Source organism: Chiloscyllium punctatum, chromosome 4 (genome assembly GCF_047496795.1).
Source record: "Chiloscyllium punctatum isolate Juve2018m chromosome 4, sChiPun1.3, whole genome shotgun sequence".
In the NCBI taxonomy this organism is placed as follows: domain Eukaryota; kingdom Metazoa; phylum Chordata; class Chondrichthyes; order Orectolobiformes; family Hemiscylliidae; genus Chiloscyllium; species Chiloscyllium punctatum.
Window position 1 is genome coordinate 6,682,633 of NC_092742.1, and position 25,267 is coordinate 6,707,899.

The following is a 25,267-nucleotide window of genomic DNA, read 5'->3' on the forward strand; positions in this document are numbered from 1 at the left end:
TGTTGAGAAGGACATGCAAAGCATTAGTAATGAAAAGTGGGGTCATAAAATGCCTTCATTCAACAACCCACTCCAGTTTTATTAAATATAAATCTCTTAGCCGGAGGGATTTGAGCCCTCTGGTCAGCATTTCTTGTGTAAACTTGAACCCATCTGCACCTGATTCAGTGTGATGATAACTGAGCTAAGCTGGCACATACATCCTCTTGGGTGAGTTTCAATCAAACCTATACCAGAGGGATGAACAAAATTATTAAATCTCAAGTTATTATTAACACATTTATACCTAGTAATCTCAGTTAAACTTTACAGAACACAGGAGCATCTTGGTCAGTTAAGGACGAAGCATGCAAAATCTTTTACACCTTGCCTGCCAATGATTTTTAGAATGTTTACAGATTTAATACGTTCCTTTTAGGAGAACGGATGTACTGCCAAAGTACTCTGAACCCATCGATAATAGATGATCACAGAGACTATCTCATTCACCTCGTCTTGCTTTGCTTTTCTTGGAAATTGATGTGGACATCTTGTTTCAGGTTAGCCATGTGTGTTTGGCAGGAACAATACCCAAGTTTACTGAAATTGTTTTACACAAACTACTGCAGTTCATACTTGCCCTGTCAGAATTCCAAATCGAACTATTGACAAGTGTAATGGATTCTGCACCGTGGCTCATCTCTGTCATTCACCAATTTTTCTGCTCTCTGGTATCCTTGGACAATGTGCTTTTAACTTTAAAGTCAGGTAATTGAAGCCCCCACTGTCTTTTGAGCAGTATTTGAATCAAACATTTGCCAAGTATCTTGCAAACTGTTGACATTGTGAAGTTCAGAAGTGAAAGAACACAAGATAAACTGGTGCCATTACTTCTAATGAAAGAAAGAGAAAACATACTATGGACTGACTTGGAGGCAATTGGAAAAACCTATGGGATGGAAACTCTGTGAATTTTGACATAATTGAGAACAGTAGTCCGATAGAAGCTGCTAAAGTTGTTCGTATTTATCATAACTTGCCCACACCATATGTCCAATGACACAATTCGTGTGAAGTGCAGGGGAGTTCTCTCTAGTGTCCAGGATAATATTTATTTTGCAGTAAGCGTCACTGATAAAACTACACAAGACACTTGTCAGACCACAGCTGGAATACTGTGAACAGTTTTGGGCCCTAATCTAAGGAAACGTATTCTGGCACCGGAGACAGAGAAGGTTCACATGGCTGACCCTGGGTATGGAGGGACCGTCTTATGAAAAGAGGTTGAGTAGATTGGGCTTGTACTTGTTGGAGTTTAGCTGAATGAGAGGTGATCTTATTGAAACATACAGGATTATTAGGGAGCGTGACAGGGAATTGTACATTGCAGAAGAGGCCCTTCAGCCCATCGGGTCTCTACTGACAAAAATAGACTAATGTCTTCATTAGGAGGAGAAAGTGAGGACTGCAGATGCTGGAGATCAGAGCTGAAAATGTGTTGCTGGAAAAGCGCAGCAGGTCAGGCAGCATCCAAGGAGCAGGAGAATCAATGTTTCGGGCATTAGTCCCACTGTTCTGCAGTAGGCCCATAGCCTTGAATGTTATGATATTTTCGGTGTTCAACCATGTACTTTTTAAAGATTGTGAGATTTCTCACATCAACTACCCTCCAAGGCAGAGCATTCCTGACCCATCCACCAACCTCACCATGAAAAAGCTTTACTACAAATCCTTTCTAAACCTCCTACCTTTCATTTTAAAATTATGTCCCCTTGTTACTGACCCTTGAAGTAAGGAGAACAACTGCTTTCTATTCTGTGCCTCTTTCAATCTCGGAGGTTCTTTCTTCTTGTGGGAGTCAGAGATGAGGAGGAATTTCTTCTGAGGATAGTGATTCTGTGGAGCTCTTATCACAGGGCCGTTGAGGCTGGGTAATTACAATATTCAAGGCTGAGGTAGATATTTTAATAAGTAAGCGAATTGAGGGTTAATTGTAAAAGGCAAGAAAGTGGAGTTGAGGGTTATCAGATCAGGTAGGTAAAAACAATGACTGCAGATGCTGGAAACCAGATTCTGGATTAGTGGTGCTGGAAGAGCACAGCAGTTCAGGCAGCCATAACCTCCACTAAGTGGGTAGAGCAGACTCAGGCTGAAAGACTGCCTTTTGCTCCTACATTTTAGATCTTGTGCATCTTTTTGGTTGTTATTTCATTGACAGATTTGCTGTGTGCAAATTTCTTGACCATGTTTTCCTGCATTGCAATATTAACTGTAATCTTGAACGTTGATATTTAAATGCAATTTTTCTCTTTATAAAATAGAAAACCCAAAACTGTCAGTTGATTTTTGTCTGTTTGTCTGGTTCCAAAGCTGAGAAAGTTCCATTCGATAGATTGAAGACAAAAGATAGCTTGGAGAAGTTGAGTTTGTTTTCCTTGGAGGGAAGTCCCAAGAGGATATTAATAGAAAGGGAGATACTATTCTTTCTCACCAAAGGATGGAGAATGTGAAGGCACAGATTATAAAGTAATTTGCAAACTACTCCAATCTGATGTAAGATAAAAAAAATTGTTGACATGGCGTATAGCCTGGAATGCAGTGCTTGGAAATATGGTGGAGGCAATTTCAGTCAGAGGAGGTAAGTAGGCCATTTGACCCATTGATTCAATTCTGCCTCTCAAAGGGATTATGACTGATGTGATAATCCTCAATTCCACTTTCCTGCCTTTTATCTATCTTTAATGTGCTCACTGATTAAAAAATCTGTCTCTCTCAGCCTTGAACATAATTGATGATCCAGCCTCAGCAGCCTTCTGCAGTAACAAAATATTCAACTGATTCACTACCCTCAGGAACAAAAATAGACCACCTCCTCCCTTTGTCTCATATGGACACCCCTTGCTCTGAGGTGATGCCATCTGATCCATTATTCCCTGTACAGGTATTTCTGTTTCTGCTCTGCAGACCTCTAAGGTACATGTGTCCAGCAGCGGAAGCTGCTGTGTTGGCATGTGCACAGAACCTCCCAGCTTAGTAGAAATGTTGCTTTGGTCTTAGGCTGTCCCATGAAGTAAACCTGTCAAGGCCCCTTAGAATCTTGTATGTTTCAATAATGTCACTTCTCATACTTGTAAACTCCAATGACAACAGGCTCAGCTTCTCCTTATAAGGCGGTCCATTTATACCCAATGTCGACCCAGTGAACCTTCCTGCCTCCAATGTCAGTATATCTTTCCTTGGATGAGGGGACCAAAACTATCCACAGTATTCTAGCTGTGGTCTGACTAGTGCTTGCTACAGTATTTTTATACCTCACTTCCTTCGAAGTAAAGGTCATCATTCCATTTACCTTTCCTATTCGCTGTTGAACCTGGGTGCTAAACTTTTGTGATGCTTGCATGCCTTATGACCCCAACACCATTGGTTCTTATCTTAATAAGTAGTCGAGAGTGTGGGTCTTATGAAAAATCCACTGTATTACATCCAATCTTTCCCCCTTACCCTACTTATTACCTCCTTAAGGAATTCTAATAAATTTGTTAGGCAACATTTTTCCCTTAATGAAGCTATGTTGAGACATTCAAGAAGGCATTAGAAGATTATTTGAATAGAAGCAACCTTCATCCCTATATAGGCAAAAGCAGGAGAATAATTGATTGATTTTAATTTCTATTTTAGAGAACTGATCTAGACACAATGGGCTGAATGGTGACCTTCTGTACCATAACGATTCTCTGATAATTAAATAAACAGTGAAGTATGCTCTACACCTGAAATTCAGCCTCCCATTTGTCTGCCTTTTCCACTGACTTATGTTCTGCTGAAGCCTCTTACAGTATCCAGTGTTTGCCAAATAGACAATTATGTTGCAGCAATAATTTTAAGATTGTGTCTGAGTCCAAAAAATCTATAGGTTTTTGCCCACACATCTCTCATTTTGAGTGACTGAGGCCAGTTGCAGCAGTTCTCCATTTGCTGAGATTAACTAGTAAAGTGCAGAATGGGGATTAAACAAGGGTCCTTGGTGGACTATGTGGTTCTGCATTCCACTAATTGGCCACTTAGACGATTGGCGAGCTCTTTTGTTGTTGCTTTCACCGTTTCTCTTTCAATGCTGAGTTTTAAGCAAAACAAAAGGTCTATTTTCATGTAGGTCTGTGATTTAAATCTGTCTTCCCAGTTGAACGTGTTATGTAATGCTGAAGTGATGGTGGCGGAGGGTGACTTCATAGCTGTTTTGTGTGGTACCACACTGTGCATTGAGCTGTCCATATCGGTCATTCTTTCAGTGATGCTTCTGACAAAGGAACTTTTTTTGGGTTACAGTGGGATGATGTCACTATGTCACGGTGACTAAACTGATTAAGTGATTTATCAGCTCAGTAGTTGTGGGAACTACATAATTTGGTTGAGGGAGGGAGGGAAGCCAGGAGCAGGGTGCTGCTGTATAATGTAGAGAGCAGCTTGCATGTATTTAATGACAGTGAAATCCTAACAAATGCAGAACAAATTTTATCATGGGATTGGGGGTGGGGTGGGGAATATTCTGCAACATCTGCAGACATTGTAAATGTTTTCATGTCCACTTTATCAATGTTTCACAGCTCTGATTGTTTATTTGGGTGTGGGTGGGGGAGGTGGGGAATGGATGATTGGCCACACAGTAGGGAGGACAGATTCTGATCTTGCAGGACCAGGAATAACACCAGCAGACTTGCCAGGAACACTGTGTACAATAGTCCTTTATTTAGACCTCTTATTAAACTTTCACAGAGCTAAACAGAAGCAGGAATCACAATGCCCTGTATGGGTCCATCTGCAGCATGTCAGATTCAGTCAATAAAAGATTTATATCTGGCAGAGCCCATTTGTGCTTCTGACAGAAGGCTGAAGGGGAAGGATGTACAAGAGTTTCTGTGCAGTTTGAGAGGAAAAGGGCAGGCTACGAAGATGTTGAACCACTGTGAACATCAAACTTCCTCAGCCCTGGAGCAACAATGATGTTGATTAGAAATTGTTTATATTCTGCTTTCAGGGAAGGTGCTTGGGGATAGGAAAGGAGGAGGCAGAAAGAAGATTGAATATATATGAGTTACCGATTGCTGTAAAAACCCATTTGAACACGTACCCTTAACACCCAGATTTGCTGTGCCCCTTAGCCTGAGGGACCTTCTGTACTGAGTAATTTATCCCAATTTTCACAGATCTGTTCCTGTTTTTCAGTGAATGTGTGGGGCTGCAGATTATTTTAGGGGGAATCGTTGTTCCGAGAGTTTGTGCAGAGGTGTAATCTACATTTGGATGCTTAACAATTTTCTTTGTTCTCCTCCCTCCATGATTCGCCTGCCCCTCCCTTGAACAAAATGGTACTTTTTTTTGTGTAACGTGGTGAATGCAAAAATGACGAATGCTGGAAATCCAAACGGGAAATGCTGGAAATACACGGGTCATTGCTGAGACCAAAGGAGGAAATAAGCTGGCATGCTTCCAGTTCTGACCCAGTTGTTGTCTTCCACTTATGTTACCAAATGCAGAACTGAAATTAATTCAGGAGTTACTTGCTGAACTGCGATTATTTTGTACCAAATACAAATTTTATTCAGTGTCCATCAATTTGGTTCAACTGATTAGGTAAAGAGCCCAGCTTTAGTCCTTAGTCTGTACTAAGTTATTTGCAAGGTTTGTGAAGGTTTGTAGCTCAGGTTGAGGTTTAGGGTGTAGGTTTGCTCGCTGAGCTGTAGGTTTGATATCCAGACGTTTCATTACCTGGCTAGGTAACATCATCAGTGGCGACCTCCAAGTGAAGCGAAGCTGTTGTCTCCTGCTTTCTATTTATATCTTTCTCCTGGATGGGGTTCCTGGGGTTTGTGGTGATGTCATTTTTTGTTCGTTTTCTGAGGGGTTGATAGATGGTATCTAGATCTATGTGTTTGTTTATGGCGTTGTGGTTGGAGTGCCAGGCCTCTAGGAATTCTCTGGCATGACTTTGCTTAGCCTGTCCCAGGATAGATGTGTTGTCCCAGTCGAAATGGTGTTTTTTTTTTCATCCATGTATAGGGCTATGAGGGAGAAGGGGTTGTGTCTTTTTGTGGCCAGCTGGTGTTCATGTATCCTGGTGGCTAACTTTCTTCCTGTTTGTCCTACGTAGTGATTGTGGCAGTCCTTGCATGGAATTTTGTAGATGACGTTGGCTTTCTCCATGGGTTGTACTGGGTCTTTTAAGTTTGTTAGTTTTTGTTTGAGAGTGTTGGTGGGTTTGTGTGCTACTAGGATTCCGAAGGGTCTCAGTAGTCTGGCTGTCATTTCTGAAACTTCGTTGTATGGTAAGGTGGTTAGGGTTTCTGGCTGTGTTTGGTTTCTGGCTGTGTTTGGTCTGCTTGTCGTGGTTTGTTCTTGAGGAATCTACGTACTTTATTTTTTGAGTATCCGTTCTTCTTGAATACGTTGTATAGGTGGTTCTCCTCTGTTTTCCGAAGTTCGTCTGTGTGTGGTGGTGTGTGGCTGGTTGGAATAGTGTTCTGATACAGCTTCGTTTGTGTGTGTTGGGATGGTTGCTGGTGTAGTTAAGTATTTGGTCATGTTTTTCGGTTTTCTGTATACGCAGGTTTGTAGTTCTCCGTTGTCTTTTCTTTCGACTGTGACGTCCAGGAATGCGAGTTTGTTGTCGGTTTCTTCCTCCTTGGTGAACTTTATGCCTGTGAGGGTGTTGTTGATTATGTTAAATGTCTCTTCTATCTTGTTTCGTTGTGTAATGACAAAGGTGTCATCTACATCGTCGACCCAGATTTTTGGTTTGGCACTCCATTCACTACGCCATAAACAAACACATAGCTCTAGATGCCATCCTCCGAAAACAAACAGGAAATGACATCACCACAAACTCCAGGAACCTCATCCAGGAGAAAGATATAAATAGAAAGCAGGAGACAACCGCTTCGCTTCACTTGGAGGTCGTCACTGATGATATTACCTAGCCAGGTAATGACATGTCTGGATATCAAACTAAGTTATCTTGGTTGGGGCATGACGTGGGATAGAACGAGAGGTTGGTTGTGGGCATATAGAATATGTGGGTGTCTTATAATGATTGAAGGACCTCTCACTGGAAGTGTATGTTGGCTATGGTTTCTGATGTATATGCTTCCTGTTGTTCAGTAAGCATGTCAACAGCTTGTAAACTGTCATCCTATACTACCTAAATTTTAGATTTAGGTTTAATTGTCATGTGTACTCAGATATGGGGTACAAGAGTACAGCGAAAAGTGTACAATCTCGCCCCACACGGTGCCATCTTAGGTACAAAGTCTTAGTTACAGAAATAGAAAAATAAAGAAATGAGTTAGAAAGTTCGCCACTTCAGTTTTCTTACTATAAAGGTAGGAAAATAAAGAGATAAAGTTTAAAAAGTCAAACGTTTCAGTCCTTTTTTAAGCAGATGCTCCAAGCTGGGCTTTCCCCACCCTGCATTGGGCACACTTACACCCACACTGGCCCAAGTTCTACCGGTGCTCACCAGCCGCCTGTGCTGCTGCTGCTGATCTCCATCAGGCACGCCAGGCTTTGCTCCTGATTGCAAGGCTTCGGCCCCAACTGCAGCTGCCTTCGCCATCGCCGCTTCATTGCTGACTATTGTTATCTGGGCTCATACTGGGCCCCAGCTGCTGCCACACCCCGTTGCCATGTTAGCCCCCTTGCTGCAGAGTTCCACTTTGGTACCATTCTGGATATTAATGAAGCCGTGATGCTGCTGACTGCAACCAGCTGCCTCATGGCCAACCGTCAAAGACCCCAGCCACTGCCATCATCACCATTGCTTCATAACCTAGCTCGAAAGACTAAAGAACTAAAAGGAAGAAAGGAGAAAAAGCGAGGAATGAAGAAGAAAAAAGCTGTCAGAGTGAATTTGTGACTCTTACTAAAGTCACCTATTTTCACCTTCAACATTGCCAAAACCCTTGTCCATGCTTTTGCCAGCTCCAGATGTGAGTTTTTCTCAAGTAGGAACTTGTCCAGGCTCATCCCCCACACTGTAAGCATCAGCTGATTTGAGCTGTATTAGTACCAACCCTGTCTTTTCTAAATAATATTTTCTTTGTTCTCTGATTCTTCCCATTTATAATTCTGAGCTTCCTGTTTAATTCCTTTGACCACCAAGGTTTTTCAAGGAGAGGGGAGAGAGGGGGGGCACAGAGAGATTGGAAGCAGTGAATGATGAGTAACGTATTTTTGGACACTCATGAAATCAATGGAATAAGGCAGGAGTATTGAGTTGAGATAGCTGATGGCTATGTTGTTATTGAGTCACTTCGCAAGCTAGAAAGTCCAAATTGCTGATCCTGTTTATGGACTTGTACAGTCTGATGTAATCTTTCTGAGCTGTGGAAGTTGGCAGCACTAAGATCTTCATCTGACAGTCGAGGTTTGAAAGCAGTAATTGCTGAACAGAATCAGCATCGTTCCAATTCTGTGGTATGGATGGATTATTACACACTGTGATTAGAGATTCACTTTATACCAAACTTAAGTGATTCAAAGCTGCCTTTGGCATATGTTTCACAGGGTGCTGGTTGTATACATGACCTTCCGTATAAAACAAATTAGCCTCTGAAAGAATGAGAGATCATTTTCTTCTCTCATATGCTTTCTTCTTCCCACCCCTCCCCCAAAACCCACCAAAGGTACTTGCTGCCTTATTTGGGTGCACTCCCACAGTTGGGTGGTTCTGGGGTTTGATTGGTCTGCTGATGAACTTGGTTAAGGAGTATTGAAGAAAAATAGCTCCAAGAGCTGCCAGAGCTGGCTTCTGTGTCTAGCAAATAATGGATGGTCACTATCTTCCTCAAATCTTTTACATAAAACTCTGTGTTATAGCCAAACCAGGTTGGTTTTCTGTGTGGCTGGTCTTGTCTGCTTTCTTTCCCTCAAGGATTAGAAGACCATATGAAATAGGAAGAAGAGTAGGTTGTTCGGCCCCTTGAGCCTGCACTGCTATTCAATAGGATCATGGCTACTCTAAGACCACCACCACCACCACCACCACCTCAAGGGCAGCTAGGGAATGGCTATAAATGGTCAGTAGTGCCCATGTGCCACAAAGTGAATGAAAAACAGATGGTGATTACCTGGTATTCATAAGGTATGAATGTTAGTTGCCACTTGGTAGTGGAGTGGTGATCCAAAACCGAGGCCAGTGGGTTGGTGACATGATTCAATACTGTCATGGCATATGGTGAAATTTGAATTTGATTGAAAAAGAACCTTGGAAGCACTTCATTGTTGTAAAATCCATTTACAAACTGGTTTACGAAGGCCTCTTTATCCCTCATTGCTAATTCCCCAGACTCATTTTCTGTTGAACCTATGCTTTCTTTGTTAACTTTTTTTAAAATAGCTGAAGAAACACCTATCTGATTTTATATTTTTGGCGAGCTTTGTCTCATATTCTAATTTTTCCCTGTACTCCTTTTGGAACTCTTTGCTGTTATTTATGTTTTGTCTGCTCTTCTGACCTGCCACTTATCTTTGCAAAATTACATCTTTGAGTTTGATAATATTTTTGACTTTTTTACTTAACCGTGGATGGTGGGTCTGTCCCTTAGTTTCTTTTTATTTGTTGGAATGTATCTACTCTGTTTATTTTGGAATATCCCCTTAAATGTTATTACAATTCAGTTGACCTAGCCCTTAACCTAAATTGCCAGTTTGCTTGCACTAGCCCTGCTTTCGTACCCTCATAATTTCCCTTGTTTAAATTCAAAATATTTGTCTTTGATTCAAACTTCTCTCTCATAAAGTGTACCTAAAATTTAATCATGTTCTGCTCACTGCTACCCACTACAGCATTACTGACTGATATAAGATCAATAATTAATCCTATCTTATTGGTCAAATCCAGCCTGCTCTCTGGTGCCATAACATGCTGGTCTAAGACATTGTCTCAAAAACATTCAATGAATTCCTTCTTTAGACTACTACTTCCTCATTTGGTTTGTCCATCCTATTTGTTCCAGCCCATGATAATTGCTGTATCCTTCTGATGAACTCTCCATTATATCTTTCTTGATAACCTGTCCTATAGGCCTGTACGCAACTCCCCTATGTGACCATTTGCCTTTATCATTCTTCGCCTTGACCCAGACTGCTCTGAATTAAGGTCATCCTCCCTCAATTCTGTTGATATCATCTTTAATTGACAGAACCACTCCTCCAGCCTTTCTTTAGCTTCCTGTCCATCCTAAATGACACACACCCTCCAATACTCAGATCCCAATCTGAGTCATAAATTCATACGGCACAGAAGAGGCCCTACAGCTCATTAAGTTTCCAGCACTTGGCCTAAAGCCTTGGATATTGTGACATTTTAAATGCTCACCCACGTAGTTGGTAAAAGTTGCAAGATTTCCAGGCTCTCCTACCCTCCCAGGCAGTGCAGTTTCCAGATTCCCAACACCCTCCGGGTGAAAAGTTTCCCTTGAAATGTTAACTCTGTTTCTCTCTCCAAAGGTGCTGCTAGACCTGCTGAATTTTTCCAGCACTTTGATTTTTGCTTCAGGCCTCCAGCATCTTCAGTTTTTTTTTGTATTATTTTGATGAATCCGTCTCCCTTGTAGCAGCATTACTGTTCCATCATTTGAAACAAAAATAGGCAATGCTCGGACACTCTGCAAACCAGGTAGCATCTGTGCAGAGAAAGGGTTAGCATTCCATGTCAATGACCTTTCAGAACTGAAAATTTGAATTTATTTAGTTTATACAGATTGAGTTATGCATTAATTTCAATTGAATAATATTAAATTAAGATCTGTAGGAAATGTTACTGTTTTCTTTTTACTCAGCTCAAACCTTTGTAATATGAGCCTATGATTTAAAAAAAAACACTCTGCCAGTTCATTATAGACACATAATAAAGAAGGTTAGGACTACATAGCTCGGATTAAAGGTTGGCAAACACCAGGTTTTTATGGATTAAGGCAAACTGATAGAAAATGTAAGCCAAGGCACTGAAAAGTTGGTCAGACCTTCAAAAGGAGTTTGAGTTCTGTTCTGTCATGTCTTATATTTTGGTAGTACTTTGAATTAGTTCTTGAATGTCTACGGTTTCACTGCAGCTCTTAATGCTATTCCAGTTGAGATTTGTAGAATTTGCAGTTTCTGATTCTCAAGGTTTATTGTGGCAATCAAGAGGAAGTAGATCTGCAGTTCCACTTTGAACTGATCAAATAAACAGAAGCATACTGATGAATGTTGACAGGGTCCCACTCTTTTGTGTATTCCCCTTAGTACTGCCAGTGACAGCTGGACATTGAGGTGCCTTGGCCTGAACCTCATAATCAATGGTGGTGCTAGCACAAAGGGCCGAATGGCCTACTCATGCACCTATTGTATAGATGCCTTCCCTAACCATGCCTGTCTTTTAACCTCTGCTTTGTTCCATTAAATGTATTTCTTTTGACCAAGCTTCACTCAACTGCCCTGGTATGACCTTGTATGTCGGAAAATGGCTGATATTGCACCTGTGAAGAATGCTGAGATGTGACAAATTAAAATGTGCTGCGTTTGTCTTAGGGTTTTTTCCACTGCTGTGCAGATGGCATCTGTTATTAGGACACAAATAGCCCCATACATGCTATTGGCCATGGGAAGCTGCTCCAAGGTGTTAATTCTTCATGTAGTGTTTCAAGTAGTATTGCTGATGGTCCGTTTATCTGAGGAGAGGAATAAAATCTGTCTCTTACTGTTGATGATTATTTGAGCAAGAGTTACTGGATAGAGTCAGAGAGATTCTGGATTAGTGGTGCTGGAAGAGCACAGCAGTTCAGGCAGCATCCAAGGAGCAGTAAAATTGACGTTTCGGGCAAAAGCCCTTCATCAGGAATAAAGGCAGAGAGCCTGAAACATGGAGAGATCAGCTAGAGGAGGGTGGGGGTGGGGAGAAAGTAGCATAGAGTACAATGGGTGAGTGGGGGAGGGAATGAAGGTGATAGGTCAGGGAGGAGAGGGTGGAGTGGATAGGTGGAAAAGAAGATAGGCAGGTAGGAGAAGTCATGGGGACAGTGCTGAGCTGGAAGTTTGGAACTGGGGTGAGGTGGGGGAAGGAGAAATGAGGAAACTGTTGAAGTCCACATTGATGCCCTGGGGTTGAAGTGTTCCGAGGAGGAAGATGAGGTGTTCTTCCTCCAGGTGTCTGGTGGTGAGGGAGCGGCTGTGAAGGAGGCCCAGGACCTCCATGTCCTCGGCAGAGTGGGAGGGGGAGTTGAAATGTTGGGCCACAGGGCGGTGTGGTTGATTGGTGCGGGTGTCTCGGAGATGTTCCCTAAAGCGCTCTGCTAGGAGGCGCCCAGTCTCCCCAATGTAGAGGAGACCGCATCGGGAGCAACGGATACAATAAATGATATTAGTGGATGTGCAGGTGAAACTTTGATGGATGTGGAAGGCTCCTTTAGGGCCTTGGATAGAGGTGAGGGAGGAGGTGTGGACGCAGGTTTTACAGTTCCTGTGCTCTATGCTACTTTCTCCCCACCCCCACCCTCCTCTAGCTTATCTCTCCATGCTTCAGGCTCTCTGCCTTTATTCCTGATGAAGGGTTTTTGCCCGAAACATCGATTTTACTGCTCCTCGGATGCTGCCTGAACTGCTGTACTCTTCCAGCACCACTAATCCAGAATCTGGTTTCCAGCATCTGCAGTCGTTGATTTTACCTGGAGTCAGAGAGGTGTACAGCACAGAAACAGACCCTTTGGTCCAACTCATCCATGCCGACCAGATATCCCAACCTAATCTAGTTCCGTTTACCAGCACTTGGCCCATATCCCTCTAAACCCTTCCTATTCATATACCCATCCAGATGCCTTTTAAATGTTACAATAGTACCAGCCCCCTCCACTTCCTCTGGTAGCTCATTCCATACGCGTACCACCCTCTGAGTGAAAAGGTTGCCCCTTAGATGTGTCTTATAATTTTCCCCTCTCACCTTAAACCTATGCCCTCTAGTTCTCGACTCCCCCACCTTTGTCTATTTATCCTATCCATGCCCCTCATGATTTTATAAACTTCTATAGGGTCACCCCTCAGCCTCTGACCCTCCAGAGAAAACAGCCCCAGCCTGTTCAACCTCTCCCTATAGCTCAAGTCTTCCAACCCTTGCAACATCCTTGTAAATCTTTTCTGAACCCTTTCAAGTTTCACAATATCCTTCCGATAGGAAGGAGACCAGAATTGCACGCAATATTCCAAAAGTGGTCTAACCAATGTCCTGTACAGCTACAGCATGACCTCCCAACTCCTGTACTCAGTACTCTGACCAATAAAGGAAAGCATACCAAATGCCGCCTTTGCTCTCCTATCTCCCTGTGACTCCACTTTCAAGGAGCTATGAACCTGCATTCCAAGGTCTCTTTGTTCAGCAACACTCCCTAAGGCCTTCCCATTAAATGTATAAGTCCTGCTAAGATTTGCTTTCCCAAATCTTGCATTTATCTAAATTAAACTCCATCTGCCATTCCTCAGCCCATTGGCCCATCTGATCAAGATCCCATTGTATTTTGGGGTGACTTTCTTCACTGTCCACTACACCTCCAATTTTGGTGTCATCTGCAAACATTCTAACTGTATCTCCTATGTTAATATCCAAATCATTTATATAAATGATTTGGATAAATAATTAAAAATAGTGGATCCAGCACTGATCCTTGTGGCACTCCACTGGTCACAGGCCTCCAGTCTGAAAAACAACCTTTCACCACCACCCTCTGTCTTCTATCTTCAAGCCAGTTCTGTATCCAAATGGCTAGTTCTCCCTGTATTCCACGTGCTCTAACCTTGCTAACCAGTCTCCTATGGGGAACCTTGTCGAATGCCTTACTGAAGTTCATGTAGATCATGTCTACTGCTCTGCCCTCATCAATCCTCTTTGCTACATCTTCAAAAAACTCAATCAGGTTCCTGAAACATGATTTCCCATGCTCAAAGCCATGTTGACTATCCCTAATCTGTCCTTGCCTTTCCAAATTTGTGTATATCTTGTCCCTCAGGATTCCCTCCAACAACTTGCCCACCACTGACGTCAGGCTCACTGGTCTATAGTTCCCTGGCTTGTCGTTACCGCCTTTCTTAAACAGTGGCACCACGTTACTGTTGAGGAAAGCAAACATCTGGTTTTGTTGCTGTGCTTGCTCAGTAATGCTCACCCTAAAGTCGAAGGGTGTGGTTTCAAGTTCATTTTCAGAGACTTGAGCTCATAATCAAGTCTTATCCTCACAAGTGATACTGGTAGAGTATTGTACTGTTGGAACTGTATCTTTTAGATGAAATGTTAAGTAGAAGCTGCATCTGTCCTGGAAGATGAGTGTACAATGTCCAGCAAAAACATATCAAAGCAGCAGAGGAGAAATCACCACTCCACCCATGTCCTGACCAATATTTATCTCTTCCACTGATGCAACAGAGATCATTTAGCCTTCGCCAATTTGCTGTTTGTGTATACTTACTGTGCACAGTCTGAAACCTGTATTTCATAAGTCGTGTCTTGGCTGTGAAGTTTGGGGCAGCTTTAGGTCATGAAAGTTGCTATATAAATGAAAGTTTTTTCCTTCTGGAAGTTTGTGTCTGCAGTCAGTGAACTTGAGTATGAGACCTTTGTCTAATGATCAAAAGATATGTTTTTCAAGACATTGTTTTCTCTTATAGAGTCTGAGGTGTACAGCATGAAAACAGACACTTGTGACCAACGCATTCACAATATCCTAAATTAATCCTTTCCCCATTTGCCAACACTTGGCCCATATCCCTCTAAATCTTTCCTATTCATATACCCATTCAGATGCCTTTTAAATGTTGTAATTGTCCAACCTCTACCATCTCCTCTGGCAGCTTATTCCATAAGTGCACCATCCTCTATCTGTGAAAATGTTGCCCCTTAGGTCCGTTTTAAATCTTTCCCCTCTCACCTTAAACCTGTGCCCTCTAATTTTCTACTTCCCTACCCTTGCCAGCTGTCCTGTCATCCTTTGTTGTGCACCTTTATCTTCACATAACACTGCTGTCACCGTTATCTCTCACTTTTGGCAATATGTTACTAACCAATAAGTAATGTGAACACTGGAGGCATTAAGCTTTCTGAGAACAGGAAGGGTCAGCCTTTGCGATCAGTGTTAACTCTTTATGGCTTTCAGTAATCCAGTTGGTAAGTACAAGCACTTCTGTTATCTTTATGATTGCTTACTGTTTACAGGAAATGGGAGTGTGAGAAACTTGTTAAATATTGTCTGTCATATCTCCCATGCCTGCACTTGTCTAAACACCAGGACTGAGCCTCTCAGCTATTGTTTTGGTGCCTCAGTTAGTTCAGATGGTGAAAAGACTGAGGTTGTGTAATACTGAAAGCCTAGTAGCCACTTTATGTCCTGAAGGGGAGAGACAAATTTCAGTGTTTGTAGCGCTGTCCTTTGGAATATGGGTGAAGGAATATGTTCAGTTTTGCTCCGTGGCCTTATGGGTGCAAGCACTGGCTGATGTGCTGAGCTTTACAGATTAGGAAATTCCGAGTTTGATTCCAAGCATGTGCTGAGTCAGCTGATCTTAATGACATCTGGCTTAGGGAGAAGAAAACTCATTTGCTAGTTCATGCTGTTGGAACATGTATTACTTGGAATTGCTTTGAATTTGCAGCACAGAAGCAAAGGCATTTGCCTGACAGCTCAGTGAACTGCATGTTGCGATAGATACTTTGGTGATGGGGAAAAGCAGTGCAATCTTTGTAGAAAGATACTGAGGCTTAAAGAATGAAAAATGATTTTCTTTTCCTTTCTTGCTAATGTTTTGTGAGCACCGACTGCACAGAGATTTGGAACATCAATTTCAGTTCAAAAATTGCTCACTAGCTGTGTGAGGATGTCCTTTTTTTTCTGTATTAGTGTCATGTTGCAGGTTGATATTCAATAATAGAGGCTGTACTGTAGGATTCCACCTGCACTTTGAATTCATAAGTCCTCCTCTGGACTGAATAGTGGGAAGCTGATTCTGTGCAGCTCATGAAGCCTCTTGAGTACATCCAGGCTTGATGAGGTTGGCAATATGGATGGCAGTGAGCTACCTTTTATTGAGTTTGCTCGTTCAGAGAATGAAGTACTCCAGATTCAGTCTCGCAAACCCTCTCCATTAATATCATCATTGCACATTGTGTCCTGATGAAAGAATGAACAATCTAACCCAGTCCAGAGAAGCTGGACAAGGCAAGTGCTGTATGGCTGTCTGTATACCATTAAAGTCAGCATCTTCTTTTTCCTCCTCTTTCCTGAGTACTCCCAAAGGAACCAAGCATCTGGAATCCTACCTTACAAAATATTTGCATCAGTATTTGGCCCCACAGTTCTACGTTGCATTTTTGATCGAAACCTCCCTCCCATTTGTCTTCTCACTCCGTCAACAACTACTCTTGTAAGAGTTTAAACAGAGGTTGTCTGGCTGTTTGACTGTAACCTCATCACCTCAGGGGATCTCCCATCCACCGCCTCCAACCTCATAGTCCCACAACTCCACACCGCCCGTTTCTACCTCCTGCCCAAACTCCACAAACCTGACTGCCCCGGCCGACCCATTATCTCAGCCTGCTCCTGCCCCACCGAACACATCTCTGCATTCCTCGACACAGTCCTGTCCCCCTTAGTCCAAGAACTCCCCACCTACGTTCAGGACACCACCCACGTCCTCCACCACCTCCATGATTTTCACTTCCCCGGCCCCCAACGCCTCATCTTCACCATGGACATCCAGTCCCTATACACCTCCATCCCCCATCACGAAGGACTCAAAACCCTCCGCTGCTTCCTTTCCCGCCGACCCAACCAGTACCTTCCACTGACACCCTCCTTCGACTGACTGAACCGGTCCTCACCCTGAACAACTTCTCTTTCCAATGCTCCCACTTCCTCCAAACCAAAGGAGTAGCCATGGGCCCCAGCTATGCCTGCCTCTTCGTAGGATATGTGGAACAGTCCATCTTCCGCAGCTACACTGGCACCACCCCCCACCTTTTCCTCCGCTACATCGATGACTGTATTGGCACCACCTCGTGCTCCCATGAGGAGGTTGAACAGTTCATCCACTTTACTAACACCTTCCACCCCGACCTCAAATTTACCTGGACCATCTCAGACTCCTCCCTCCCCTTCCTAGACCTCTCCATTTCTATCTTGGGCGACCGACTCAACACGGACATTTACTATAAACCGACCGACTCCCACAGCTACCTAGTCTACACCTCCTCCCACCCTGCCCCCATATTCCCAATTCCTTCGCCTCCGCCGAATCTGCTCCCAGGAGGACCAATTCCAATACCGAACAGCCCAGATGGCCTCCTTCTTCAAAGACCACAATTACCTCTCAGACCTGGTTGACGATGCTCTCCACCGCATCTCCTCCACTTCCCGCTCCTCTGCCCTTGAGCCCCGCCCCTCCAATCGCCACCAGGACAGAACCCCACTGGTCCTCACCTACCACCCCACCAACCTCCAGATACACCGTATCATCCTTCGTCATTTCTGCCAGCTCCAAGTACACCCCATCACCAGGGATATATTTCCCTCCCCTCCCCTATCAGCGTTCCGGAAAGACCACTCCCTCCGCGAGTCCCTCGTCAGATCCACACTCCTCCACCAACCCAACCTCCACTCCCGGCACCTTCCCCTGCAACCGCAAGAAATGCAAAACTTGTGCCCACATCTCCCCCCTCACTTCCCTCCAAGGCCCCAAGGGATCCTTCCATATCCGTCACAAATTCACCTGCACCTCCACACACATCATTTTCTGCATCCGCTGCACCCGATGTGGTCTCCTCTACATTGGGGAGACAGGCCGCCTACTTGCGGAATGTTTCAGAGAACATCTCTGGGACACCCGCACCAACCAACCCAACCGCCCCGTGGCGGAATACTTTAACTCTCCCTCCCACTCTGCCAAGGACATGCAGGTCCTTGGCCTCCTCCATCGCCAGACCATAGCAACATGAGGCCTGGAGGAAGAGCGCCTCATCATCCGCCTAGGAACCCTCCAACCACAAGGGATGAATGTAGATTTCTCCAGCTTCCTCATTTCCCCTCCCCCCACCTTATCTCAGTCCCAACCCTTGGACTCAGCACCGCCTTCTTGACCTGCAATCTTCTTCCTGACCTCTCCGCCCCCACCCCCACTCCGGCCTATCACCCTCACCTTAACCTCCTTCCACCTATCGCATTCCCAACTCCCCTCCCCCAAGTCCCTCCTCCCTACCTTTTATCTTAGCCTGCTTGGCACACCTTCCTCATTCCTGAAGAAGGGCTTATGCCCGAAACGTCGATTCTCCTGCTCCTTGGATGCTGCCTGACCTGCTGCGCTTTTCCAGCAACACACTTTTCAGCTCTGATCTCCAGCATCTGCAGTCCTCATAGAACATAGAACATAGAACAATACAGCACAGAACAGGCCCTTCGGCCCACGATGTTGTGCCGAACTTCTATCCTAGATTAAGCACCCATCCATGTACCTATCCAAATGCCGCTTAAAGGTCGCCAATGAATCTGACTCTACCACTCCCACGGGCAGCGCATTCCATGCCCCCACCACTCTCTGGGTGAAGAACCCACCCCTGACATCTCCCCTATACCTTCCACCCTTCACCTTAAATTTATGTCCCCTTGTAACACTCTGTTGTACCCGGGGAAAAAGTTTCTGACTGTCTACTCTATCTATTCCTCTGATCATCTTATAAACCTCTATCAAGTCACCCCTCATCCTTCGCCGTTCCAACGAGAAAAGGCCGAGAACTCTCAACCTATCCTCGTATGACCTACTCTCCATTCCAGGCAACATCCTGGTAAATCTTCTCTGCACCCTCTCCAAAGCTTCCACATCTTTCCTAAAGTGAGGCGACCAGAACTGCACACAGTACTCCAAATGTGGCCTAACCAAAGTCCTGTACAGCTGCAACATCACCTCACGACTCTTGAATTCAATCCCTCTGCTAATGAACGATAATACTCCATAGGCCTTCTTACAAACTCTATCCACCTGAGTGGCAACCTTCAAAGATCTATGTACATAGACCCCAAGATCCCTCTGTTCCTCCACCTGACCAAGAACCCTACCATTAACCCTGTATTCCGCATTCTTATTTGTTCTTCCAAAATGGACAACTTCACACTTGGCAGGGTTGAACTCCATCTGCCACTCCTCAGCCCAGCTCTGCATCATATCTAAGTCCCTCTGCAGCCGACAACAGCCCTCCTCACTGTCCACAACTCCACCTATCTTTGTATCATCTGCAAATTTACTGACCCACCCTTCGACTCCCTCATCTAAGTCATTAATAAAAATTACAAACAGCAGAGGACCCAGAACTGATCCCTGCGGAACTCCACTTGTAACTGGACTCCATGCTGAATATTTACCATCTACCACCACTCTCTGACTTCGACCGGTTAGCCAGTTTTCTATCCAATTGGCCAAATTTCCCTCTATCCCATGCCTCCTGACTTTCCGCATAAGCCTACCATGGGGAACCTTATCAAATGCCTTACTAAAATCCATGTACACTACATCCACTGCTCTACCCTCATCCACATGCTTGGTCACCTCCTCGAAGAATTCAATAAGACTTGTAAGGCAAGACCTACCCTTCACAAATCCGTGCTGGCTGTCCCTAATCAAGCAGTGCCGTTCCAGATACTCGTAAATCCTATCCCTCAGTACCCTTTCCATTACTTTGCCTACCACAGAAGTAAGACTAACTGGCCTGTAATTCCCGGGGTTATCCCTATTCCCTTTTTTGAACAGGGGCACAACATTCGCTACTCTCCAGTCCCCTGGTACCACCCCCGTTGCCAGTGAAGACGAGAAGATCATTGCCAACGGTACTGCAATTTCCTCTCTTGCTTCCCACATAATCCTAGGATATATCCCGTCAGGCCCGGGGGACTTGTCTATCCTCAAGTTGTTCAAAATGTCCAACACATCTTCCTTCCTAACAGATATCTCTTCTAGCTTATCAGTCCGTTTCACACTCTCCTCTTCAACAATACAGTCCCTCTCATTCGTAAATACTGAAGAGAAGTACTTGTTCAAGACCTCTCCTATCTCTTCCGACTCAATACACAGTCTCCCACCACTGTCCTTGATCGGACCTACCCTCGTTCTCGTCATTCTCAGGTTTCTCACATACGCATAGAATGCCTTGGGGTTATCCTTGATCCTATCCGCCAGGGATTTTTCATGCCCTCTCTTAGCTCTCCTAATCCCTTTCTTCAGGTCCCTTCTGGCTATCCTGTATCCCTCCACTGCTCTGTCTGAACCTTGTTTCCTCAACCTTATGTAAGCCTCCTTCTTCCTCTTTACTAGACATTCAACCTCCCTCGTCAACCAAGGCTCCCTCACACGACCATTTCTTTCCTGCCTGATCGGTACATACATATCAAGGACACGTCGTATCTGCTCCTTGAAAAAGTCCCACATTTCCACCACATCCTTCCCTGACAGCCTATGTTCCCAACGTATGCTCCTCAAATCCTGTCTTACAGCATCGTAATTTCCCTTCCCCCAATTGTAAAAACTTCCTTGTTGTGTGCACCTATCCCTCTCCATAACCAAGGTGAAAGTGACAGAATTGTGGTCGCCATCACCAAAATGTTCACCCACTAACAAGCCCACCACTTGTCCCGGTTCGTTACCGAGTACCAAATCCAATATGGCCTCCCCTCTGGTTGGACAATCTACATACTGCGTTAGAAAAGCTTCCTGGACACACTGCACAAACACCGCCCCATCCAATCTACTTGATCTAAAGAGCTTCCAATCAATATTTGGGAAGTTGAAGTCGCCCATGACTACGACCCTGTGGCTTCTGCACCTTTCCAAAATCTGTTTCCCAATCTGTTTCTCCACATCTTTGCTGCTATTGGGGGGCCTATAATAAACACCCAACAAGGTGACTGCACCTTTCCTATTTCTGACTTCAGCCCATACTACCTCCAGAGGCAGATCTCCCTCAAACTTCCTTTCTGCAGCCGTTATACCATTTCTAATTAGCAATGCCACCCCCCCTCCTTTTTTACCACCCTCCCTAATCTTACTGAAACATCTGTAACCAGGAACCTCCAACAGCCATTCCTGTCCCTCATCTATCCATGTTTCCGTGATGGCTACAACATCGTAGTCCCAGGTACCGATCCATGCCTTAAGTTCACCCACCTTATTTCTGATACTCCTTGCATTGAAGTATACGCACTTGAGCCCATCTCTGTGTCCGTAAGTAGTCCCTGTCAGTGCTACCTTCTCCACAGCCTCCCTACAGTCTTGGACATCCTGACACACAGCTAGCTTACTTGCTGGACTACAAGTCCGGATCCCATCCCCCTGCCAAATTAGTTTAAACCCCCCCGAAGAGTGCTAGCAAACCTACCCCCCAGGATATTGGTGCCCTTCTGGTTCAGGTGCAACCCGTCCTGTTTATACAGGTCCCACCTTCCCCAGAATGCAGTCCAATTGTCCAAATATCTGAAGCCCTCCCTCCTACACCATCCTCACTTTCTCCTGCTTGACTGTAGAGGCTATCACACCAGTTGAACCCTCATCAACATCTACATGTGTTCAGTTTCTAAGAAAGCTTGCTGTATGGTGATTAGAAACAAGGACTCTACTCAAAAATCCCTCTTCCTGTCATCCACATAGTAGGCAATAAAGTCAAATATTATCATGTTCATAGCTACCTCATGGAGAAATCAATTCACCAGTCACACTAAGGATCTTGGTGAGTATGCTCAGCAACGTAACGACTGAGGCACTTAAACAGTGAAGGTGGACAGTAATTATCTCTACTTTTATCACTGCTCAGTGAATTTCCTCTATGAAAATGTCTTAGTTCAGACGCTGTTGGCTTTGAGATATGGTGTTGTGATTGTGCTATTTCAAAAACCAGTACCAAAAGCAAATTCTCAACGTTCATGAAATGTAGGACTTTAACTCTTTTAGGTGGGTACAGGAGACTGGAAAACGAGGGAAGAAATGATGCTTCAGTTGTATGGAGCCTTAGCTGATTGCTGCTTTCAATTCTGAGCATTACAGTCGCGCAAGCTATTGGAGATGGTGCATGAGTTGAAAAGGAGGAATCGTGAGCATAGATTCCTTAAGCTTGGCTTTCACTCCTTTGAATTTAGAAGGAATTGAGAGATCATAGAGTCATTGAAATGTACAGTACGGAAACAGACCCTTCAGTCCAACTTGTCCATGCCGACCAGATATCCCAACCCATTTGCCATTACTTGGCCATATTCCTCTATTCATAATCGTATTCCCATCTAGATGCCTTTTAAATATTGTAATTGTACCAGCCTCCATCACATTCTCTGGCTGCTCATTCCATACACGCACACACCCTCTGTGTGAAAAAGCTACCTCTTGGGTCTTTTTTATATCTTTCTCCTCTCACCCTGAACCTATGCCCTCTAGTTCTGGACTCTCCCACTCCAGGGAAAGGACCTTGTCTATTTATCTTATCCATTCCCCTCAGGATTTTATAAACTTCTGTAAGGTCATCCCTCAACCTCCAATGCTCCAAGGAAAACAGTCCCAGCCTGTTCAGCTTCTCCCGAGCAACATCCTTGTAAATCTTGTCTGAACCCTTTCAGGTTTCACAGCATCCATCTGATGGGAAGACGACCAAAATTGCACGCAATATTACAAAAGTGGCCTAACCAATGTCCCGTTCAGCCACGATATGACCTCCCAACTCCTGTACTCAATTACTCTGACCAATAAAGGAAAGCATACCAAATGCCTTTTTCACTCACTTATCTACCTGCAGCTCCACTTTCAAGGAACTATGAAACTGCACTCCCAAGTTCAGCAACACTCCCCAGGATCTTGCCATTAAGTGTATAAGTCCTATTCGGATTTGTTTTTCCAAAATGCAGCACCTCTCATTTATCTAAATTAAGCTCCATCTGCCAGTCCTCAGCCTATTGGCCCATCTGATCAAGATCCCATTGTAATCTGAGGTAACCTTTGCTGTCCACTACACCTCCAAGTTTGGTGTCATCTGCAAACTTACTAATTGTACCTCCTATGTTCACATCCAAATCATTTATATAATAGATGAGAAGTAGTGGACTCAGCACGAATTCTTGTGGTACACCATTGGTCACAGGCCTCCAGTCTGAAAAACAACCCTCCACCACCAATCTCTGATCAAATTTAAAATTCTAAAATGAGTTTGGAAAACTGGAGCTCTCCCTCTCCCCCTCCTGCTCGCTCGCTGTCCCCCTCTTGATCGCTTGCACTCTCTTTTGCTCTCTCTATCGTGCTCTCTCTCTCAAAAAAAGGCTGTAGATGTTGAATGTCAATGTTACATTTCAAGACAGAGATTAGGTTTTTCATTCGGGAAACTAACTCTGTACTTGGTGGAGTTGAGAGGGATAAGGGTGGCGGGGGTGGGGTGGAATCTGATTGAAAGTACTCGATACTGAGAGGCCTGGCTAGTGTGGACATGGAGAAAATATTTCCTCTAGTAGGAGAGACTAGGACTCAAGGGCACAGCCTCAGAGTGAAGAGACAACCTATAGAACTGAGATGAGGAGGAATTTCTTCAGCCAGTGGATGGTGAATCATAGAGGGCAATGGAGGCCAAGTCATTGAGTGTATTTTGACAGGTGTAGGTTCTTGATTTAGGGTCAAGAGTGCGGTGCTGGAAAAGCACAGCATGTCAGTCAGCATCCGAGGAGCAGGAGAATTGACGTTTCAGGCATAAGCCATGATGAAGGGTTGCCTTCAGGATGCTGCCTGACTTGCTGTGCTTTTCCAGCACCACACTCTTGGCTCTGATCTCCACCATTTGCAGTCCTCACTTGCTCCTAGATTCTTGATTTATGCAGGGGAGAAGCAAGGGTTACAGGGAGAAGACAGGAGAATGGGGTGGAGCAGACTTAATGGGCAGAATAGCATAATTCTGCTCCTATGTCTTATGGTCTTACAAAGGCTAGTAAATGGAGTTGTGGAACGGGTAAAGCTTGATCTAATTGAATGGTGGAACAAGCTGGAAGGTTGCATGTCCTGCTCCTGTTTCAATAAGAATGAAGATTACAGTATGTTGTGTCCTAGAATTGGAACGCAGTGCGTACTAACAACTTGTTCTTATTTTTGAGAGAACGTGGCAAATATTGAGAAAGAAAGGACAGTTGGTTACTGATTACCAAGCTTTATGTAGCCACATCATAATATTCACTGTGCAACGATCACAGACTCCTTTCATTACTCTGTTTTCCTCGTCTCGTTTGTTGGCTTTCAAGAAATATGAAATAATGAGTTAATTTCTATCAAACAACCTTTTCACATCAGACTGTGAGTGGGAAGCCTTCATTCCATGATAGAGTGCAAAGATTTTAGCGTGTAATCTGTGTACTGAGAGAACACTACAGTGTTGAACACACCCCTTTTCAGGTGAAACATAAAACCAAAACCTCATCTTTCTTCTCAGTTAATGTTGAAGACTTGACATGGCTATTTAAAGAAAATGAGATGGAAATTTGCACATCCTGACCAATAATTATCCATCTACTGAACAGACTATCTGATCATTATCACGTTACCGTCTGTGATGCATTACAGTACATAAATTACTATGAGCTAGTTATGTTGCACTAAATTACAACTGTGCCGACTAAAGGAGTTATAAGTCTTCATTGCACCATACAACAGTCATCAAAAAACAACCTTTTGCTGGATTCTGGTAGTAATCTGTACATTGTAATATGGCAGTGCTACATGCAGCATATAGTTGGGAATGTAGTGCAGCACAGGGTAATACGTAAGATACTTGCATCAAAAGCTAGATAGAAGTATAAAAAGACACAAGTGAGTTTAGTTCCAGTTTATCAGGCCTCCTCGGTTGCACAGCTGAACAGTTGACTCATTGCCAGACAACCCACTGCTCACTGTAAAAGTTGACGTGGCTGTGGTGACGTTGTATGTTCAAAAGTGGTTTGGAAATAAACAGAATCAGGGCTTCTCACAAATCTGTGTTGTAACCTGCCAGATTGAAAGCAATTTCTGTAGCTAGTATTGCTGTAAATGGAAGGAGAAGATGGAGCACTTGCTGCAATCTTCACTTAACCCTTGATAGCATTCCAAAACCAGAAAAGGACCTGCTTTATTTTGTCCTCAGTTTTCTGTTCAGTCTCATTGCTGCCGGGTGAGCCTGGCCTGATTGATTGGGAAGTGAAGGGAAGAGAGTGATTTATTAAAAGAGAGAGACTGATGTGTACAAATA

General features: G+C 44.0%; 1 protein-coding gene across 1 annotated transcript in view; it reads left to right on the forward strand.

Moving 5' to 3' along the window:
• The window catches only part of brf1b (BRF1 general transcription factor IIIB subunit b), a 482,080-nt gene that overhangs the window by 135,068 nt on the left and 321,745 nt on the right, over positions 1-25,267 (forward strand). The window lies entirely within an intron of this gene.